The 22,083-nt window shown below is 39.9% G+C and overlaps 1 long non-coding RNA gene across 1 annotated transcript in view; it reads right to left on the minus strand.

The window, feature by feature from the left end:
* Nucleotides 1-3,690: 3,690 nt before the first annotated feature.
* The window catches only part of LOC147651839 (uncharacterized), a 36,976-nt gene continuing 18,583 nt past the window's right edge, over nt 3,691-22,083 (minus strand). The window contains exons 2-3 of the long non-coding RNA XR_015290233.1: nt 6,882-6,946; nt 3,691-5,119 (exon numbers count right to left, since the gene is read on the minus strand). This is a non-coding gene — a long non-coding RNA (uncharacterized LOC147651839). The remainder of the gene's footprint in view (nt 5,120-6,881; nt 6,947-22,083) is intronic.

Consider the following 22,083-nt stretch of genomic DNA (forward strand, 5'->3'; position numbering starts at 1 on the left):
TTCCCCACTGAGGAAGCTCATGTTTTCAGTTTAGTTTTTCCCTGGTTTGTCCCACAACTTCAGATCTTTTCAAACCCCACCACGTTCAACATCTGCTGAACTGGTTGCTCAAGATGATCTAACAAGCATCCCAAACCTTCAAGGAAAAAGCAGAATTTCTTGTTTTTATGAAAATAGAGAAAGTGGGCATGAAGGATAAAACTGCTGGGAAAAAGCAGAGTGAACTTATTTCTTCACAAGAAGGAAATATCTAACAAAAGAAAAGAGAAGAAGGAAAGAAAATATTTTTTTTTCTGTTCAGTTCTTACATGACTCACAAGTATAACATTTAAAAATTAATAGCCAGCTTATAAATTTAATTCCCTTTGCCCCGATAGAACTTTTTTGTCCCCAGAAAAATTTACAAGATTCTATAAAAGGAGGTGCAGGAAGGCAAAGTTCTTAAGCTGGCATTAATATACACAGCGTTAAAACCACTGAGATTTATTTTTCCTTCTTAATATGGGAAAGAAAAGTTATTTTTTTCACACATGCAGAGCTCAGTAGAAAGAAGAATCCCATCCCTGTTGCTTTCAGATCATGTATATAAGGAATTAAAATGAACTTACTCTTTTTCTACTGCTGCTTCAAAGTTATATTGTTAGAGACAGCCTCCAAGGAAGCAGGAGGGTGAATTATTGTGCTGGTTTCAAAATAAGCAACAGCACTAAGCCCATTCAAAAGAACATAATTAAAAATAAAATAAAAGTGACCCAAATCTGAAATATTCTAATTAAATGAAGTAAAACATATGTAAAAACAAACAAACAAACAAACAAAAAAACAACCCACCACACACAAAAATAACCCAAACAAACCACAAAACAGAAAAATAAAGATATCTGTGAACTTTTCCTGTGTGTTCTTGAAGGGCTCTTTCTAACCCTGCTCCCGGTGCTCCTTGGCACAGCTGGGTTCCCATTGGTTTCACCTGCCCAATTTTTGGAGCAGCTGTTCCCTGCACTCCACATCCCAATTTTGCCTCTGCTCTGAGGTTTGGGTCCCACCTGTGGCCCAAATTCTGCACTCACACTCCCTGTGGCTGTGCCAAGAGAATGAGAGACAGATCTAGAAATTCTGGCAAATCCACTTCAGATGTGTCTGGGTCACCACGAGTTCACTTGATACCGAGAGTGGGTCGAATTTAGTAAATATTTGTTATTTGTAAGTGTGTAGTGGTGTCACAAGAAGCTTTGTGGCTGTTTAATGACAGGCTGTGATTGGCAGATGTTTACTGATGGAAATGTGCTGCTCAGCACCTCTCTAGAAAGTCTGGGATCAGCTGGAATTAACCTTGAGGTGGATTTTCCAGAAGACCTTCCAGTAAACAGCCAAATTTTCACCTCCATAAAAAAAACAAATAAAAAATATAAACAACAACAACAACAAAAAACAAACCCCAATCCACCCCCCCAAAAAAAACCAACCCAAACCTGTCTGTTTGTCCCTGATGGCTGCTCCTCCAGGGAGTATCTGGCAGCATCTCCAGAAATATTTTGTGCCTAACAAATATCCCCCCTCAGCCACTGCTGTCTGATCCAACTTTCCCCTGACTCCCTGCCTCTGTGAATGTCCATTTTCCCAGGATGTTGTTTTGTCTCTGAGCACTCTGCTACTCCTCACAGAGAGCTCCAGTCCACACCTCTGTGTGCAGTAAACCTTCCAGACTGCAGAGGCACACAGCTCTCTGGGACATCTCATTTCATTCCTCTGCCAGATCTTCAGCACTTTGCACATACTCATCAAGTCCTTGCAGCTCATTAAGGGTCTGTGATTCCCCTGGAACCCAGCAGAAGGAATATATGGTTTGAAATATCCACTTTCCCTCTTTGCCAGAATAGTTGGCAGCAGCTTTCTCAGCTTTCCATGCAATTCCCCTGCTCTAGAAGAGCCAAATATTGCTGCAGGCTGTGGTTCTAGGCTAAAAAAGCCTCCTTACACTTCCACCATGAACAGATATTTTTATATCAGTGGTAGCTTGAAAAGGAATAATTGGGAAGAAAAATGTATCTTGGAAGGATTGTGCTGCCATCATATTTATTTGTTTCCCATCTCTTTTGCAGTCTGTCTGGGTGAAAGTCCCCTGCTGGTGCTACACTTCTGTTGTTAATGCTTATTTTGTTATTGTTTCCCACAACACTTTCAGAATATTCAGGTTTTTCCCCTGCTGAAGTTCTCTGGTTCCTACTTGTGCAGACTGGTCTCCATCAGCCACCCCACCAGCAGACTTTAAACCATGCCAGCAATTCTTTCATATCTATTTGTTCCTGATTTGTCCTCAGCAGGCACCTCCAGACTTGTACCATTTTGTTTCTTTTGAGTTAAAATTCTCTCCTAAGTTCTTGTGTCATAGTGAAGAAAACAACGTGCTGCACTTTCCTCTGGATTGCAGGAGGCAGGGAATGAAACAACTACTTATTGTTATAGATACATATTATATTTTTGGCTTTTTGCAAATATTAAAATTAATGTTATACGTATAAGGTTAGAAAACTTTGTTATATTAATATAGTTCCTTCTATTTCTGTTGTTGATGAAACTTGGAAATAGTGGTATAATATACATATATGTTGAGCTATGGCATAGTATTAAAGCAAAAAATCTATTTTTGTTTGTATAACCCAAAGACTGAAAAAGATAATTAGAGACCCCCCTCCATTCTTAGATTATCTTGTCCAGATGAGGACAGCAGTGACCAGAGCTCTGGGGGAGGAATTTATTGCATTTCTGTTATCAGGGAGTGTGAAACTCGGTGCAGCCAAGAAGATTGATTTATTGGGAAGGGGGTGAGTTAAAAACTAAACAAAGAAACATCCAAAACTTAAGAAGAATTTTGAATCATGCATGGGAATTTATGGATATGTAGCAGGGTTCTGTTTTTAAGGGACAATTCTTTGTGCTCTCTTGGCTGAATGCAGAGACACCCAGCCATATCTGTATACTTTATTTTTATCTCCTAATTGTCTTTCTATTAAACTTTTAAATTCTATAAAAAATACGTGAACCTCGTTTTTCACATCACCAGCTGCCTTTATTCTTAGATCAGTGATGAATTAACACTGATTGCACCAGTGCAACCTCTTCTGATCTCTTGGAGTTGAAGCCAGTGAATCTCCATTCCCTCTGAAATAAATGGGGATTCCTGGAGGACGCAGTCAGGGCTGTCCTGTTCTGGCTCCCTGCAGTGAAAAACCTTTGCCAGGCTTTTTTTGTGGAAGCCACGTTGCTCCAGCATCCCCGAGGTGAGATTTGCCTTTGTGTCTGCAGGTTTGTTACATCACACAGCCCCAGACTGCCACCAGAAACCTCTTTCCCCGGCAGAGATAAGGAATTATTTCCACTGGGAAAAGACAAGCAGTGAGGAGTTGGGTTTGGGAGATCTGTGTGCTGAAATCAGCCCTGCTGGGGTGGGAGTGAATTATTCAGAGCCCCACCAGTGTTTCAGACCTGGTGGCTCAGATGTGGCTCCACCTTGAGCTGAGCCTGGAGATTCCAAACAGGAATTGTAGGTCAAGAAAATGAAAAATTCCACATCTAAAATGAAATGTTTGTCTCAAAATTCAGTGCAGCTATTGCATCGAGCTCAGATGAACTGAAGCCACATCTATTTGAAGACTCGGGAGTAATAAATTATCCCCAGAAACACATCACTTGTTTGACAACAATCTTATTTAAATAGAAATAAGTTCAAAGACAAAACATGGTCCACACATAAAATTTGGATAAAATTATTTCCATAGTCCAGGTTTTTGAGAGGTCTCAAGAAAAAAAAGAAAAAAGAAGTATTTAAAAGTTTCCCACCTGACATAAAGAATTTTCTTTTTTTTTAAACATTTTCCTTGGGCATGAGAGTGAAGAAAAGCTACCCTAAAAAATTTAGAGGGATTTACAATGTCATTGGCAGCACAGGAAAATGGTATTTTTATAATTGACCTTGAAATAGGAAAGCTGAGAGCTAACTCATTTAATTCCAGCCCACATTTATTTCATCACGTTTGTCAGAATGGGGAGTTAATTTTTCTCTGGGTGGTTGAGAAAACATCCCAGGTAATCAGCAAATCAGAGAGCTCTGTCAGGGAGAAACCCTGAGTTCCTCATATTAAACCAGAGCAGGCATTTCTGAAGCCCAAGAGCAACACAGACTGAACACTTGGAAAGGAGAATTTGCTGTTTGGAATTGACTTGTCAATGGCGAGGGGGATGTAATTTTGAAGGAAAATCGATGCAGAGAGATGGCAGTGGAGCTGAACAGTAAACAGTTGGTAAATGAATGCCTGTATGGTTTGAGCCCAAAAACTCCTTGGTGTTTTTTTTTTTTTTCCTAGGAAATCAGACTGCATTTATTTTTAATTTGAATCCCGATTTCCTCAGATGCCAATCACCGCTGAATAAAAAAATCTAGCCTGAAAGCAAAACTACCAACACATGTTACAGACAGTCAATCTAACTGGTGGATTCCTCACTAGGTTTTTACATATTTATGCCAAGGAGTTTTCACTGCAATGTTTTATTACACAGTAAGCAAAATTACAGAGGCATTCAACAGAATTTATTAAAAATACTGTGGTTTCTTGAAAAGTCTCACAAATTATGCATCACTTTTGAGGAGATTAAATATGCTCCTGATGCAGGAACCTGGCAGAAGTTAAATTAGCATGGAGACAAAAGGAAAATGAAAGAGAACAGAGAAACAAAAAGAAAAAAGTCACCAAATCCTCCTTGCGAACTTCAGCAGAGAGAGCTGGTTCATATCCTTCAATACCAAATTCAGATCAGCTGTGTGAGCCAAAATCCTCCCTTGGCTTGTGCCAGTGCCTTGCCAAGCCATAATTAACAGTGTTGTTTGCACACTGCACAAATCACATCAGCTCCCAGCGCCTGGAATCTCCCAGCGCTTCCCAGCGCGTCCAGCATGGCTCCAGGAGCTCCTGCTGGGCTCTTCTCCAGCTCCAGCATCCCTGAGCTGCTCACAGGGACACAAACACGGCCACGGAGCAGGGACAAGCAGCAGAAGGTTGTTGTTGGGCTGTTTTCCTTCAGGGAGGTGCTGCTGTCATTGTTTTTCTTCCTGTTGGTGATGCTGAAGCAAAGTCCAGAATATTTCCATCATTATAAAGTTGTGTCATTATCATTTGCTGCAGAACTGCCCAGACTGAACTGGTTTTCTCAAATGGATAAAACAGAGGGTGGGAAACATTTCAATGCAGAGAGTAAAGCAAAAAGGGGAATTTCCTGGAGGAGGTGGTTTGATGCAGAGATTTTAATCCCATCATTAACATACTTCATCTCTTCTACTTCCCTCATACAGTGTCACAGACCAATTTGTGCCCTGAGCTCCAGAGCCGCTTAAGGGAAACAGAATCTGCCTTTCAGAAGATCTACCTTGTTCCCCTGCAGTTGGGTATTTTTTGCTGCATGAAGGCAGCATCTCTTTATCCAAATATGTAATAATAGAGTGACAGCAGTTTAGAAAGAGCAGGCAATGAAATTTCCATGTGTGTTTTGCAGCTGTGAAACTCATCTAACTTGTTGGCTTTTGAGATCAGGAGGCTATATCCTGACCCATGACTGGGATCCCTAGGGCTCAGCACAGTACACGATCATTATTTATATTAATATAAGATATTCTTTAGCTGCTCGTTCAGCTTCTCTCTGTGAGGCAGCCTAGAACCTGGACACAACCTCATGATTGGTAATAATTGGCTCTGAATTTAATGAAAAATGTCAGTGGCTGAAAGGAGGACCATTGGGAACCTTCATATCCTGAGCCAGAAGGATGCATTTTGGCATTTTATTAAGGATTGTAATTCAGCTGAAAGACTCCAGCTTTATGGCTTTACATTTTGTCCCTCAGTGGCAGATATTCAACTTTGAATGACTCCAGACTATTCAATCATTTGGTTTTATGTTTATAAAGCCCAACATCAAGAGAACATGGGCACCCTGATATATTATTGTAGGCTCAGTAAAAGAATTGGCACGAGGAGAGCATTTTGTTATACAAATACAAAACAATGGACACACAGTGGGAGAGACAAAGCAATGATTTGATATTGCTGTGATGATTAAAAAAACAACCCCAAAGCCAAAGATTTAGATGACTGCTTTCATTATAAGAGATAAAAGTAAATTCCTCAAAGGAATTCATTAATGTAGGAAAGCTCTTTGAGCTCTTTGAGCAATGAAAGACCCTCATGTTTGATACAATTTTATATAATTTCGTCTTTTCAAATAATGATTCTATGATTCTGTTATAAGGAGGGGAAAAAATATGTTATTTAAAAATTATGTTTCAAATTAATTTCATTCCGTAGTCATCAGGGTTTGAGCTATGTACATTTAAATGTTTGCTATCAGATGAAGTTCACAGAAGGAAAATAATCTGGGAGGTTATGGAATTGCTCAACTAAACTGTGTTTGAGCTCAAAATGGTATCTCCCAGCTGAGTCCTACTTTAAAGCAAAGTAAATTTTCAGATATAATCCTTTTGTCATGTCACAGACAGCAAGAGAGTCCTATTTAGGCTTTCATAGATAATATTTAGTTTGTATTATTCACCTTTCCCATTAAAATATAGGTCCTGTTTCCAGAATAAAAAGTCTGCCTTCCTTCCTTTTTATTATTGATCATAACTTTTGACACCACAGTAGATTAAGGCAATGACATTTTGCCCTTGTTCAGTTTTCTTGTTGGCACAAGAATGAAAACGATGATAAAAACCATGGAAAAGAGCCTGGCCGTGACAATTCAAAAGAGCTCACTCCTGTTTGAGTTAACAGCACAAAACCTACTCAGAAGAGGAAAATGAGAATATTTAAGGGTTAAATGATTCTTCTGATTACCTTGACTGCAAGAAGTTGATACAGTTCAGCCACACTGAATGCACTGTGCCACTCCATTATGAAACCTTTAAATAAAAGGAAAATTCAGATTTAAAATAAAAAATAAAAATTCCCCTTTTAATAATCCAAAGGAAAGGTTACAATAAAATCTTTGACGTTTAGCTCCAACAGGTTGAATATGTATTCAGGTGGAAGCAGTCAAGAAGAGTTTCACCCTTGAACTCCATTCTCATAAAGCCTGTTTGATCCTGCTCTGTTGAAAGAAGAGAGGTGATAGTGGACACTGACAGTAGAAACTCTAACACTAATAAAATGGGTAATTGGACATTTTTTCATGGACTTTTGACTGCTACAAGATATTTGGGAAATATAATGCAAAACTAGTTCAAACTGCTCACTGGTGAGCTGTGAAAGCTAAAGAACTTTTCCTTGCATGTTTGCTTTCTCCTTTATTTTGGTCTGCTTTTCAGGCACAGGCATTTCAAAATAAGTTTTTGTTACACAAGGGGTGAAAAAGGAGCATTACCATATTCAATTTCCCACAAATGTCTGTTGTAGCAGTAAAAGCAGATGGCACCAGAAACAAATGAACATCAACTCTTCTTGGAGTACATCTAATGAGAACAGGTTGGGTTTGATGAAGATAATGACTTTTGAAAATTCATCAATTTTTATGCCACAAAAAGAAATTGCAGCAAACATTTCCCGTAGCGTGTAATCCTTGAATCCAGGCAGAAAGTTAATTTAATGGTCTTTCAAGGGCTGATCTTGTAAAAGGTCTCAGAACTGAGTTCTTGATGAAGAAACTGAAGTCACTCAAAACTTTTTCAGGACTCTGCTGGCAACACACACACACAACTGAAGGAGCTCGATTTGGTCAAAGGCATTGCTGAAGCTCTGCAGTGCCAAGAGCTTTTTTGGATCTATTAGCTGGGCATTTATAGCTGATCTTTCTGAAAGACCTACCCTGGGTTAACTTCTGCCCAGGAACTTGTATATTTATGCTGAAAATGCAGTACAGGGCTGTAGATGCTATGGCCAAGGATGCAAGTGATTTCCAGCAATCTGAATTTGTATTTACATATCTCTTTTTGCCCTATGTGGAGTCCATTAACAGTCCATTGCCCCGTGGTTCTGAAAGCATAAAGGGTTGGTAAGGCAGGACAATAAAACATTTCCACACCTGCACCTTGTACAAAATAGCTGTGAAAAGTTTCTGCCTGGGAGTCTTGTAGGAATTCCCATAGGACTCTGATTAAATCATTCCCATTTGAAGAACACATTGCTATGCCTATGATTTTGGAAGGTTTCACTTATCTTTTCTATTATTTTCCTACATGCAGCTCAAAGGGAGCTTGGATTTTTCATGCTTGACATCTCTCTCTCTCTCTGCCCTGTTGTAAATGCAGTCATCTCCCACTTTGCTTTTTACTGTGAAATTCCATGATAAAAACCATGAAGGCAGCCCCGTACTCATCTCACTTTCATCATTTTGTCATTTTTTGGGATTTCCAGTGCTTTCCCCTTGCAACATCCTCCCTAAAGGCTCCAGGAATAAGTGGACATAAAAGCCATTGATAACAAATATAGACATTAAGACTTTTCCTACAAAACTGTATTCATGTTTCTTCTGCAAACATTAAAAACCAGACACCTGGAGAAAAGAGATAACACAAATATTCTCTGGAAGAGCTTTCTTCCTCCAAGCGCTTCTGAGAATTTGCAATTCACATCAAAACTGAGCAGACTTGCAAATTCCTTGTCTGTGGACGTGGCATTAAAGCAAGGGTGAATATGGACATCAGGAATTCATCTCAGGTTAATAAAGCCATGGTCTCCAAAGAAAGCTAAAAGGCAGTCACAGCACACAACCTCCAAAATGGCCCAATGGCATTGAAGTGACAATATTTAATAGGATTTGGCAGTTAAGATGTAGAAACAGCAATTCATTGTAGGTTACTTCTGAGTGTTTGTGCAATCAATGAAACTTTTTGAATTAAATCCAATTGTTTCTCAGAGAGAAGGAAAATTAAGTTCAAATCTAACTAACTGCAAATAAAATATTGACACTTTTTCACATATGCCCAAAATCTAAGAAGCATTTTGAAGGAGTTGGTCTCTATGCCTCACAAAACTATATAAATATTATTCATGACAGGAATGTTTAGATGCAACTGAAAATTTAGAACATCTGTAATCTGAGATTTTGGGTTGAAACCAATGAAGATAGATTTTCAAAATATTGCTCAAGATGATCTTCTAAATACCAAATCACAAATATATTTGCCAAAGGAAAAAGCTCAATAAAAGTATGAGAATTTGTTAAAACAAATGCTGAACACTAACATAGGGTATTAAATAAGATTTATTAACACTAACATAAGTGTAAAATAGGATTAGAGCCATTAGAATGGTGAACCCAGACCTGATGTTCAGGAATAGGGTTTTGTCAATATGAATAGAAAAAGAGAGGAAAGTAAGAAGCTTGAAAATGTAGAGCCACTTGAGCAGTGGTATGAATATATTAAAGAATGCCAGTGAATTTTCTCTAGCTGAAGCATACTCATTTCCATGTCACTTACTGGAGACGATTACTTAGCATTTTAGTTAATATTTGATATTAATTAGATATACTGGCAGGAGAGACATGGCTCAACATCTTCTGCTTCTTCTCTCTCCTTTATTAAAACAACTTTGGCCTCAGGAGAGCAAAGGATTTTTACTACTTAACATTAGTATTATTAAGTATATTAAGCATCATCTCAGCAAAGTGAGTTTTCAAGTGGTTTTCTGTTAAGTTTTCTCAGCTTTCTTTTCAGTAAGTTATTCCATTATACCCAGTACAGCTTTGCTGGAGAGAGGAGCATCCACCAAGTTGACATCCAAGATGCCAGGAAGATCCAGCCAGAAAAAATTCCTTTATTTTTGACATTTTGGCCACCTTTCTTGATTTTTTTTCTTTCTTTCCTTGCTTACAAATCTTTGCATAAGCCATAAAACACCCCACTGATCCCTAGGCTTACACAAGTCTGCTTCTTTTTGTATTTTCTAACAACTGCAACCTCGCCAGCACTGCTGGATTTAATTAACCTGACAAAAGAGCCGTCTCCCTCTAGAAGAAATTTTATTCACTGAAGAAGACTCGAATATTAGGCCAGGCCTGTGGATCAGGAAGGCTGAAGTTTCCTGGCAGATTTCCATATCCACAGACAATAAGGAAATCACTTTATTTGCCAGGCCCTGGAGTTTAAGCTGATGTACAATGTGGTATAGAGAATCTGAGTAAAAAAAAATGATGATTTCCCTAGGCTGGGCCAGGCTTGTGTAGCCTAGCAGGGGTCATTGGAAAATGATATGGCTGGCTGAGATTTTTCACTTTCAGAATTCTGGAATAGCCCAGAACATTCCCACACAACTGGCTGGGAGCCTGCTGCAGGGATCCCCTGGATGTTGCTGCTCTGTTTGCTCCTTCCCTGGGTACACTCAGTTTTCTTTCTCACTGAAGTGACATGGCAAAGCTAACTAAAATCTCCCAAAATTCTCTGATAAAAGGCTCTTCTGTGCAGACACGACTCTGCCACACAAGCATGGCTGTACCATACAGATGAGGTCTGGCTGAGGGTTTGTCTGCTCCAGCCCCTGCCAGGGTAACTTTGATCTCTGAAGGCAATAAATCACATCAACAAGAGCAGGCATGTAGCAGTAAATGGGATATGACAGCATCTTTCCTCTCACAGCAGAGTTCCCTTGATTATGATCCCTCTGATCCCTGTCTCTTCCCTCTTGTCTAACAAAAATCCGCAGCTGGAAGGTTCAATGTGTTTATCACCAGCGCTTCTAAACTTCAGCTCTCTGGAGCCACGGCTTATAAATGAAAAACTCCTGCCTAACCCTCCAAATCCTGGCTCCAGGCTGCAGCCAGTGCCCCTCAGCAGTGTGGTTCTGTCAGGAGGGAGCTGCCAAGTCCCAGTGCAGAAGAAGCAGCTCCAACACCATCTGTCTGTGTGCCTGCACGGCTCGTGGTCCCTCTGGCAAGGCTGGATTAAAACATCAGAAGTTTTGCAACCCTTCAGCTTCAGGCTTGGAATTTCCTACCTGTCCTTGTGCCCTGGTGTTCAAGTGCTGATCCCTTCCCTTTGTCCTGCTTTAATCCTGCCTGGATATGCTCAGAGGAGCTGGCTTCTTCCCTTGCAAAAATAACTTTGTTATGCTTAAAGGAAAGCTTTTTTAGACTTCTCCCAAAAACCAAGCTTCCTATTCCTGCTCCTGTCCCAGCTCACATTCATCTTCCCTTGCCAGCTGTGTGCCCAGTTTTACACAGGGACTGGCAGAAGTGACTCAGCTGGGTTGGCAGGGAAAGAGGCTCTGGATGCTGGAGAAAATCTGTCAGGGCAGGGCATTATACACAGGGAAAGCTCATCTGACCTCCAAGGGAGTTCCAAGGGAGTAATACCAATTACTCCAAGGGAGTAATACCAGGAGGGACTGGGAGGAGTTACAGTGGTAGAAATTTATGATCCAGTTTTTTTTCCATAAGTTAACATTGGATGGTTGCCTACGGATAACGCTTATTATGTATTTTAATATTAAATTAGATTTTAATATTATGCATTTATAAGGACACAGAAAATAGAAAAGGAGCTGTTTGAAAGCAGTAATACAAGGAAATGCTTAGGAAAACAAAACAAAAATTATTTTTAAAAAATTATTTTCACCAGTGGTGTTCTGCTTGTATTAAAAGTTCTGAGAGAAAAGAAGTTTTAAAAACCCGTCTCCCAAAGTCATTCCCAATGATCACAGAAGAGCAAGAAGTTTACCAAGAATAAAATGACTACTGATAGTTTAATTTCACACTGTCACATCCCACTATCCAGGCTTTCCTTGCCAGGGCTCACTCATTTCCCAGCACAGGCTTTACAAGCAGGGGTGAATGAACACAGAATTTATAAGCTGACACTGTATAAGGCAGCCTTGAAATCCTTTTTCTGTCTGAGCAGCAGCTGTGCTGCTCCTTTGCTGATGCAGAAGTGGCCACAGGCTCTCTGTGCTGGCCACGTGCTGGGTGTGTAATGTCAGCACAGCAGGCCCTCCATGCCATGGGGCTCTCCACTCCCAGCTCAGCTGGCTCCCCACAATAATTATGTGCTTGAAGTGGATTAGAGAATTTCTATAGTGAGGCTGCCAGCAGTAAATGCAAAAATCTGTAGGCACACCTACTTCTGTCATCTCATAAATGAGAAATGTCAATAGTTGCTTGCCCTGCTCTGGAAGATGGGGACTGTTACATGGCAAAAATCAGAGCAAAAGCATGTAGTAGTGTTGCTACACTTTGTCTCAACCATGGTCGGGGGTTTTTTGTGTGTTTTGTTTTTTTCCTGTAAAATTTCTTCTTTAAGATTTAAACTGGAATTATTCTAACCTGAAAAGGACATTTCCATTTTCATCCTTTGCAGAAGGTGTTGTCAACACCAGACCTGAATTCACAACAGATGCCTGTCCCTCTGAAATCACATTTTCCAGTAATAATCTGCTCCTTAAAATGACTCTGCTGTGTGTTTCATTCAGTGCCTCAGGTCTTTCTGCCCTGTGCCACAGGAGTGCTGGGGAAGGACTCCATGAGGACACAAAGATCTAAACAGGATCTCACAGCTCAGTGAGAAATACACCACAGTCCCAGAGATCTCAAGGTTTTCTTGATGTGCAGCATCTCCCCTCCCCAGTCTGGGTCTTTCCTGCAACACTTGTGTTTGGGTTTATCGCCCTCCTGGACTCAGCCTGTTCCAAACTGCACTCCATGGTCTCCTTTGGGAACTGGTTAAAAATAATGTGTTCAGGTCTGGAGGCAGCTTCTCATTAGAGGCAATCTTCCTCCAGCAGCTGAAATCAGGGAGGACAGGGAGTACTGAATTAACTGTTAAAAAGTGCTTTTGAATCCAGGTTTTAAAAACCCTGTCTGCATTGTGGTTTCTTCCTTTGTCTTTAATTGAGGTTTTATATTCTACTTCATATTCTACTAGTTTATACTTTTATATTCTACTAGTTATAAATGTGGACTCCTGAGTCTAAAAGGAACTCCAAGTTTCTATCTGAGCACCATAACAAGATCGAGTTCTTGGCTAACAAAAACCTTGTGAAGTGCTAAGGTTTTGAGCTGGTTTGGGGAAAAAAAAATAAATCACCAAAATAAAATCAAGGTTCTGATGGAGCTTTTCAGAAGGCAAGAGTGTAATCATGAAAAGCACACAGTCAAGGCATAAAATCACTCCAGATGTGACAGTATGAAAGGCCAGAGCTTGGTAATGAAAACAGAGGTTGCACATGTAAGGGAAGCTCATCAGTCACAGAGGGAGAAGTGGCAGCCTAACTGAATATATTCAATATATTGTCCAGTGGGGCCCAGAAATAATGCACATCCCAGGGAGGATGGAGAGGAAAGGAGGGGTGTCTGCCACCCCCCACTGGTTTTCAGTGCTGGGAGAAGAGGTAACACACAACACAGGGGGAGCAGAAATGATGGGGTGAAGAGGGGGAAGCAGTGAGAAGAACGAGCTGAGGGCACATTCCTCATGCTCCATGAGGAGCCTCAGCCAAGCCCAGCAGGGCCTCACTCACCTGCCAGCAGCAGGCACAGAAAAAAGACAATCTGCAGAAGGGTTTGACTTGGGGTGGGACACTGGTGCCTTGGTTCTTTTCCCTAGGGCTGAGGCTGACCAGAGAGAGGTTTGTTTTCTCGTGTTTGGGCTCAGTTGTTGATTTTTCTTTATATTATATATTTACAGAGTACAAGGAGCTGTATACACTAGGCCAACAAGGTGCAAAATGGAGGGACAAAGAACTTTTCTGAGGCTTTTTATGTGTTTATTTACTTAATGATGAAATGCTAAGTAACCTATTTTTTTAGTGACTCAACACTTGTGTGATTCAAGGTGGATTATTTTATTTAATTATTTACTATTAAAAACCATTAGAAGAAGATGAAGAAGGAAGAACAAGAAAGAGAAAAAGATAACACCTTAAATTTTCTATTTTGTATTTCACATATTAATATAACTAAAACATTAAACTCTAACTTTTTAACTTAGTGATTTAATACAACTCTAACTTACTCACATTTCTAGTTTTTTTACTTAGTTTTAGAAGATTTCTCTATGTCTTTAAGTTAAACTCTTGAGAGTTTAAGTGTTCTCTTGAGAGTTAGAGCTTGTTAACACACAAAATGGGATATTTTCTGTGCTTTTGACTCTAACAGGTATAAAACCAAAATTCTCTACCATTCTAAACCTCTCCTTCACAGATCATCCCTTTGATTGAGAAAACTATCAATACAGTAAGGAACTTTGCCGTTTTACCAATTTTTAGGGGTTTCCTGAGGTCAAAACACACCGTTTTCTGTTTGCCTTTTATTTCTCATGCAAAAGAAATCTTTTTGGTGTTCCATTTCCTACACTTCACTAACCTATTATTCCCATTATCCTACACTTACTGTTTTTCCTACCTTTGCTGGAGGCTTCACAATCCCTTTGAAATCCACCTTGGCAGGCAAAAGTGCACTGTGCACTGCATTTTCTGGCTGAAAAATGTGCTGCATTTTGCGGAGAAGGGAAAGGCACCAAAATCTGGGAGCAACATCTTGCTCCATGAGCTCAGGCCAGGCTGGATGGAGCCCTGAGCAGCCTGACCTGGAGGGTGGATCCCTGTCCAAGGCAGGAGGGATGGAATGAAAGGATCTTTAAGGTCCCCTCTAACCCAAGGTTTTCCATGATTCTGTGATCCCTGACTTGCTCTTTGCCCCTGGCTCTGGGCCATTCCAGCTGTGGGCTGCCCACAGAGCACTGGGATGCTCTGTGTCTGATGATGCATCAATGATGTCTGCCAAGAAGAAATGAACACTTGGAAAGCTCATCCTCACTTTTAGCTTCCCAATAATTGTTTCAGTGTGTTGCAAGCACTGTGATTAATTTTAATTTTTAAATGGATGCCGATACTTACCTAAAAATACAATTCAGGTTATGGAAATGGCTCAAAAAATTACGTTTTTTTGTTTGAAACAGAAACAGATGAGGAGTTGTCTACTGTAAATTGCTTTATTATACTTGTAGGTGGAACTTTTTTCTGCTTCCAGAATAACTTCAGTTTTTAAGTGCTTCAGCAAAGCACATAAAGGAAGGAAAAGTGATGATTTTACTAACACTGGGCAGTTCCTGCTCAGCTTTTTCCCCACTTTCAGAATTGGGGTGGTTTTATTTTTTTCCCAGGTGAAATAGAACAAAAGCAGGAATGCCAATGCATTTTCCAGATAACACAGGCTTTGCTTTCCACTTGGTGATAAAAAACCACCTCCCCCTTGCAGCACAGGGATGATTTTTAAGAAATTAGCTGCAGAGGAAAGCTGACAGGCAGCATTCCTCATCTGTCACTACACAGCACCACTGCTGGGAAGTAGCAAATTTCATACTCAGCTTGCCTGTCAGCCTTGAGGGCTTTAGAGGACAGGGATTTTTTGGTTTTTTGTGGGTTTTTTTTGTTTTGTTTAGTTTTCCAAGATGTAAATCAGAAACAAGGACTCTTGTTTGCTGGTATCTGCAAGGAGCCACATGAGTTGGTTTTGTTAGAGAAGTGTAGGGGAGTTCACAGATGAACAAATCTCTGCATGCAAATGAGTGTGGGTTTTATTTTATTTCATCTTTAGATGAACATCTCAGCTGTAAAAATTATATCTTATAATAGTTGCTTAATTTTTGAAAGCATGTAACAGCCACTATATAAAAATACTAAAAGCTATGTTAAGTGCAAAAAAGCAGAGGGATTTTTTTTGCCCTTTTTTTTTAAGCTGGATTTCTTCACTGTTTAATGGAAAAACTCTGCTTTTGCTGTCTTTTTCTCCTAATTATCTCTGCAGACAGTACCATAGATGGTGCTAACTTTTTTTTTTTTAACCTATTATTCATCAAAGATTAACAAGATCTTAGTTCACACTCTTACTGAGCAGATCAGGAAAAAAGCAAACTTATCTTTGCATAAAAATTTGGGGTTTTCAAGGATAAAGTGCAGCAAGAACTTTTATCATGCTGTATAAAAGCACAAGTGTTGAGACATTAATATGTGTCTGAGTTCCATTTTTGGATAGAAGACTGAATTTAAACAAAAAAATTTAATGTTTGCATAGTATTAATTCAGACTTCAAATTAGATTTATTTCTATTTATTGGATATAAACAAGGTGTGTGGTATCTTGTCTGCCTGCAGAAACCAACCTGACAATTGCAATAATGCTGTATTGTCTTAAAAAAAAACCATCAACAAGAACAAGCCCAAGCTCTCCAAGATAAATTAAATATTTCATATGACTGCTGAAAAAAAGTGTGATATTGACCTGAAATGACACCCAAGTCTGCCTCAGCTTAGAGCTGTGGTGCATTTTTCTCCAGGTGAAACCTTTACTGGGTTTAATATTGCACTTGCTCAGAAAGTCTTGTCACCACTGCCTGCTTTCCTATCTGTCTTGTAAATTATTGCTGATGTTAAGCACTTCTGTTTAATAAGATCAGGTTAGAAAGACAGAGTGCACCCCATCAAGCCCACTGATAAACACTGAAATGTCAAGGGGAGTGTTCAGGGACTGAGGGGGGGAATGGAGTGAGGACACTGATTAATCAGAAATTATTTACCTGGGCTGCCTGTGCCTACCTGAGGCATCCATTTCCTACCCATTTTCCTATCTGCCTATCCATTTCCTGAGGACACCTATACAGACTTTGTGAGCAGAGCAGTTCTGAGCTGCTCTCCTGGGCATTCTGTCAGCTCACAGACCATACCTGGAGCTGTATTGCTGTGCTGAAGGAACACAGGCTCGAAAGTTTTCCTTCACAAGAGTTCTTTAGAGTATTGGCTAGGTTAAGCTCTCTAAAGAGCATTGAAGAAAGCATTAAGAGAAATAAAACCAATGGCTGGGCTACAGCTTAATGAAATTTCTAAAAGTGTCCAGATGAAGAATATCTTTCTCCTCAGTTTTGCCAAGATTTCAGGGATGGTTTGTTCTTCCCTGGCCCAGATGTGTTTCACAGCTGCAAAGTGAACTGGTGCTTGAATTTGGGATATCTGATGTGCAAGGAGCTCGGCTTGGGGGACATCAAGGACCTCCTCCAGCCTTCAGTTCCATGGTTTACCAAAGGTGAGGGATAAAACCCATCACCAGGGATGGCAAGGGGTGACAAAAAAAAACAGACAATAAATGAAGGCAGGATCTGTGTTGTTGAAAGTCGCTCAGAGAAGATGAATCAATGAAATAGCCAGGTAATTTAGAGGGAAGACGACAGAAAGGTAAATTGTAAGATTCCTTAGGATGCCTTCTATCTGATTTTAAGTGATGTGTCAGCACACCAAGCACATTCCAAGATCACAATAGGAGTCCCCAGTTCTTTCCTAAACAATATTCCTGACAAATAGTTAATAGAGGTCAGGTGTTTGCCTGCTGATTCACTTCACAACTGAAAAAAACTGAATTGAGAGAAGGACCTACCAAAATAACTGAAAGTTAGGCTCTTCCTAATACCAGGTCTAGGGTTTTTTCCTAGTTTATATGCATTCTAAAAGTTGTCACAGTACTGTTTCTCATCCAAGGGTTTCCCAAGGAGTATCATTAATCTGATGAAGAGGTCTGGCCAGACACTAATTTCTTGGAATCTCAGGATATCTTTGGATTCTAACAAATTAAAAGCACTCCAAACAGAGCTGTAAATAACCTGAGCAGTGCTATCTAAAGGTCAAAGCATTTTCTAAAAATTTCCAATTAAAGCAAGCCAGAAGGAGGAAAAAGTCAAGTGTTCAATTCCTATATTGGTCATCATTTTTCAGCACCAGAGCAGTGGATTTCTGATTAGTCCATTGCACTAATTTCTTCAAACGCTATTTTAGTCACTGACATGTTGATCATTTATTAATATGATAATTGTTCAAAAGGCACTGACAAGGAACAAGAAAAATCAAGAAACATTAATCACACAGTCTATTTTTTAATACACAGAGTCACAGGCTGGTTCTTATCTAGGTCAGTAGATATGGGGAGCTGCCAGGAGTGAGTGGAGCTGCAGGAGGGAGGAGGAGAAGGAAGAGGAGGAAATAGGAGGAAGATGAGGATGCAAGACAAAATAGGAGAAGCAAGAAAGAAGCAGGAGGCACCAGGAGGAAGCAGAAGGCTGCAGGAGGAAGATGAGGAAGAGGAGGAAGCAGTACAAAAGTCCTCATGGGGAAGGGGAATCCATGGGAATCTTGATTTCTCTCAAGGTGCAGACCTGCTGTACCAGGCTGGCATCAGCCTAGGGCTGGTTGTATTTTATATTTTTAGCATAATTTCCTTTTTTTCTTTTTCCTGCTTTCCCCTACTCCTCAGCTTCCCCTGCAGACTTTTTTTCCTGATCTTTCTGTCTCTCTGTGGACCTGAGAGCTCAAGAAATCCACAGCATCATCCATCAGTGCTGGATACACCTTCAGAGACCTAAACTCCTTGGCATCTGTTGAAAGAACAGGTAAAATAGATCATTTCTCTCTGTGTCCAGTAAATATGCCTCCACATTTTTATCACCACCAGTGGTAGTGTTACCCTTTTATTTCAGGCTAACAGGTCACTCTGCTAAATCATAGAATTGTTTAGGCTGGAAAAGCCCTTTAAAATAATGAAGTAAGTGTTCACATTCACTCTGACCCTCCTGGAGTAGTGTAGTTTTCTTTCTCTGCCATTATCATTTTCCATTAAGCAGATATAGTATTATAAATATGTTTGAAAATGCACAGCCAGAAAAAGTCCCCAAGCCAGTCCACCAATCCTGGGAAAATCAATTCTGGAATGTTTGCTGAGAGATCCTGTGTTTGCCAGGGTGGTCTGTGGCAGAAATGGATTGGAGGGGATACAGAGGGCAAAGCCAGACTCCTGCTCCACAGACACCAACTCATTATAAACACACTTAAATATAGTCTAAAACATATTCCTAAATATCTTGTAAAATTCCCAGAAAATATTTGCCATGCAAACCTAGACACAAACTGTTTTATTTGCTACTCTGTAAACTACAGCTTCAGAATGTTCAAACTCTCCACTACATATGATTTTTAATTTCCATAACATCATAACTGAGGAAAAAAACCCAAATATCTTCAAGTCTGATAATATCTTTGGATTAAAGCATGCTTAGATAACAGGCTGTATAAATACAAAAGGTGGTGTGGTAATTGCACCTCAGGTAAAGCAACAAGCATTCTATATTTAGATCTTAATGAATCAAATTACAGAAAAATCCTTTTTCCTTTCAGAAATAGTAATTTATCTATTTCAAAATGTGGCTGTTCCCTTGAGATATTTAACCTGAGCTGCCCACATGAAATGAGCAATTACTTTTTTTAGATAGCATTTCCTTTGACTACTATTCCCTGGCCTTTTTTAGTCAGAATCTTTCAAGTATTTTTAATTAAACAAAAAAACCCTTGGTAATGCTTGGCAAATTAAGGTCCTAGTGGTTTGTTTAATTTAGTCTGAGACTATTTGCTCATGATAAATAAAAATAGCATCGATTATTAAAACACAGGAGGAGACATGAGGGAAAGCAACCAACGAAAAGGGATGTGCAGTGTCTCTGAACTTTAATAAGAAATACTTTGTTGATAAGGTCACTGTACTAATCCAGGAGGAATAAAGGTGCTCTAGAAAAAATAAATCTGCTACTTCTGAATGCTGAGTTCTGCCTGTGCAAACTCTGCACAAGGAGAGTCCTGGATTGATCTGTGCTTGTGCAGGTGATTTTAGGCACCAGGGGTAGGATGGGGAAAGAGGAGCTGAGAAATTAGGTCATAGGATCGTCCCAGATTTCAGCACCACAATGGACAAAGTGTTTTATCTCCATGCAGACCCCGTTGCAATATAAAGTGGGGAACCGACCTGTTCCTCTCCTCCCCTAGTGGAAGCAAAATTAGAAAAATATGCCCAGGTATTTCCCAGGAAGGGAGGGGATGGTAGTGGTTTATCTGATAGTACAGAACCAAGGACTGAAGAGCTCTGACAAGCCCATCCTTGCCAGCGTGGCTGCTGAGGTAACAAGGGGTGCCTCAGATGAGGCCGTGGGGGATGGAGATGAAAGCTTGGAAAGAAACGGAGCCATGAGGGTCAAGAGGAAATTTGTGTAGGGGAACAGAGGCAGACTGTTCTCAGAGGTGGCAGTGTGATGGCTGGAGGCAATGGACACCCCTTAAAGCAAGGAGCACTGCTCAGAGACTGGGGTAAAATTCTTCCCAGTGCACGTGGTTTAAAGTGGACCAGAGAGTCTGTGGGACCTCCAGGCTTTGAAATGCTGAAAGCTTGGCTTGAAGAGCAACCAAGCCGCTGGACTGAGCTTCAAAATGGATCTGACTTCAAAGCTGGCTCTGTCCTGGGCTGGGGGGACTGGAGCAGACGTCCTCATGGTATCCATTCAGCCTGGATTTTGCCGTGCTCCTGTGGTACAGATCTGAAAGCGCTGCTCTGAAGAAGGGGGATTTGTCTCCATGTTTTGGCTGAGTACAAGGGCTGCCCAAGGACAAAGCCAGTCCTGCTTGGGCTACACAGAGATGAAAGCTGGAGAGGAAGGCAGCAGCTCAAAGCCTGGCTGAGATGAAGTTTTGCCCATAACATGGCAACTTTCCCATGGTGAACTCCATCAAGCACCAGATGTGCTGCAGATCCCTAAAACCCAACTGGTTTAATTGATGAGAAAGTTTGCACGGTGTTTCACAATAATGGGATAATGAAGATAATCAGAACACTGGAATAAATTCCTCATGACCATCCACACCAGCACTCCTCAAAAAAAAATGAAGTGCCATATGTGTTAAAATTAATGATGTTGCACATGTCTAAATTTGTCCATTATTTACTTTAAGGTCACAAGGTATTTTAAGAAAAAATCTTTATCGAAGTAACTTCTATGATAGAAATACCTGTTCTTTCCAAGAATTATTAGAAGGAGCTGAGAAGAAAGGACAGCTGTGGGGAAAACTGAGGAGAGATGCAGGCAGTGCATCCATAATTTGGACCCAAGTCTTGGTTTGGACTCTTTAGTTGAAGATCATCCCTCATCCCTACCAGATGAGACACTTGTAATTAGACCTAAATTTTCCATGCACAGCTCTCTGAAATGATCAAGAACTAAAAAATAAAAAAATAAGTAATAATTAAAAAACTGGTCAAGAAAACATTCCTAGAATTCTGAGGCCTTTTAGTTAATTTATTTAAGCGGTGCAATGTGCAGAAAATTTTTACATTTTCTTCTTGTACCCAGGTGGATTGACAACCATGGGGAGGAGGAGAAGAGGAGAATGAAGCCAGAAAGATAATGAGCTGAGTGATTAAGTTGTATAAGGCTTCAGAGGGATTGTTTCTATAAATAGGTTTTTAGTAGAAGTCTAACCTTTCAAAATTTTATATTCATCAAAAGAAAGAAAAAGGAAAAAAAAAAACGAAAATGTTACCAAAATCTAATTAGGAAGGGTTATAACCTGATATCTATGAGAACCAAAATAGAATAATGCCACAAGAGAAAGAACCTCCAGAGATGTATTTGAAAGAGTTTCTCTCAGAAATCTTAAAAAGTTAAAATTCAAGCTGAATAAAATGTTCATAGTGAAACTAAATGGCCAGGTAGAACTTACAAAACAAATAAGTTAGGAAGGTGTGTACCCCCATCTTAGGCACTGATTTCCAGACCAGGTTTTATTTACTGATTCATTCTCCTTCATCACTGCCTAAAAGTTGTGCTCTGTAAAAAGCCCAACAAAGAACATCTTCCCCAGTCCCAATATCTTGCCTAGATCTTCTCACTACAAGCATTAGCAATAAAATAGGAAAATTTAAGAAATTCATATCCCAATGAATTTCTGTTTCTGATCTTTAATACTTCAGCCATTTGCCTCTGTCAATACTAAGTTAAATGAAGTTTGCACTGGGATGAGTAAGGATCTCAGTCTGTATTTTTTTTTTTTTTCCCAGTTTTCAGGAAAACCATCCTACAATTTTAAATTTTTTTCTCCCCAAATACATCTGTGCAAATATTTTCCCTTCTTAAAGAAACCCACCTTAGCCATATCTCTATAATAAACATTTAGGAATGAAAACAAACCCTATGGAATTTCCACTGGACTGATATTATAATATTCTCAACAGGCATGAAACTTTTCTATCT

This window comes from Cyanistes caeruleus, chromosome 8, assembly GCF_971803275.1.
Source record: "Cyanistes caeruleus chromosome 8, bCyaCae1.hap1.1, whole genome shotgun sequence".
Lineage (NCBI taxonomy): Eukaryota > Metazoa > Chordata > Aves > Passeriformes > Paridae > Cyanistes > Cyanistes caeruleus.